The sequence below is a fragment of the Canis aureus genome, chromosome 9 (assembly GCF_053574225.1).
Source record: "Canis aureus isolate CA01 chromosome 9, VMU_Caureus_v.1.0, whole genome shotgun sequence".
Taxonomy (NCBI): domain Eukaryota; kingdom Metazoa; phylum Chordata; class Mammalia; order Carnivora; family Canidae; genus Canis; species Canis aureus.
The window spans coordinates 74669846-74670831 of record NC_135619.1 but is presented as its reverse complement, the minus strand read 5'-3'; positions in this window follow the sequence as shown (position 1 = coordinate 74670831).

Below are 986 nucleotides of genomic sequence, written 5' to 3'. Positions count from 1 at the left end.
GCGCGGAATGCCGGGACCCGCGGGCGGCCCCTCCCGCCGGCCCCTCCCGCCGGCCCCTCCCGCCGGCCCCGGCCGCGGCGGCTTCCCTGCGTGGACCGGCTCGCGCGTCCGCCGGGCCGGGCTGCTGCGGGCGGCCTTCAGGGCCGGGCGGTGCCGTGCGGTCACGCCAGGCGGGGCCCCGGGTGGATTCCCGAACGCGACCTCCCCCGCCGGGTGGCTGGGGCCGAGGCGGGGCGGGGACTCGGAGCGGGCTGCTCCGCGGCGGGCCTGCCCCCGGGCTGTCGGGCGCCCGGCCACACCCCAGGCCCTGCGCTGCCGGCCTGCGCTGGGGCTCGGATCTCGGTCCCCTGCGGCCGGGACCCCGCCTCTGCCCTGGCCCGGGTGCGGAGCTTCCCCCGGGGATGGGGATGTAAACAGGCAAGGGACTTGGGAGGCCCCGTTCTCAGTGGGGCCAGCGCGCTGGTGGCTTCTCCTGGCCGCGCTGCCCTTGCCCTCGACATGGAGACAAGCCAGCCCCAGCTCTGGCTTGCCAGCCCCCCTTCCAGGCGATCTGCCGGATGCACCTTCCTGAGTCACCCCCTAGCTGCTCCCCCTGGGAGATTTCAACTTTCTACTTCTTGGGGGTTCCTCTTCCCCAGCCTTTCCGCTGCAGTGTGGAGCTGGGGTGGGGCGCCTGCTCAGAGCCTAAATTAGGACTTGGCGACTCGGTAGTGATTTCCTGTGGTCCCAACTTCCTTCCCAGTTGCCTCTCTGTCCCTAGCTGGCTGGCCGGCTCCTGCAGTGCCCCCTCCTCCAGGCGGCCTGCCTAGAATTGCCCATCTGCTCCATCTGAGCCTGTCCCAGCCCTCGGCCTGCATCCTCAAGCTCCAGCTGATTACCCACCAGGTCAGGTGAGCACCTTGCCCAGAGCAGAGTTTTTATATTGGGGCTCTCCTAAGAAGAACTGATTCTACATAAGCTCAGCTAAGTGTCAAGGCATTAAACCC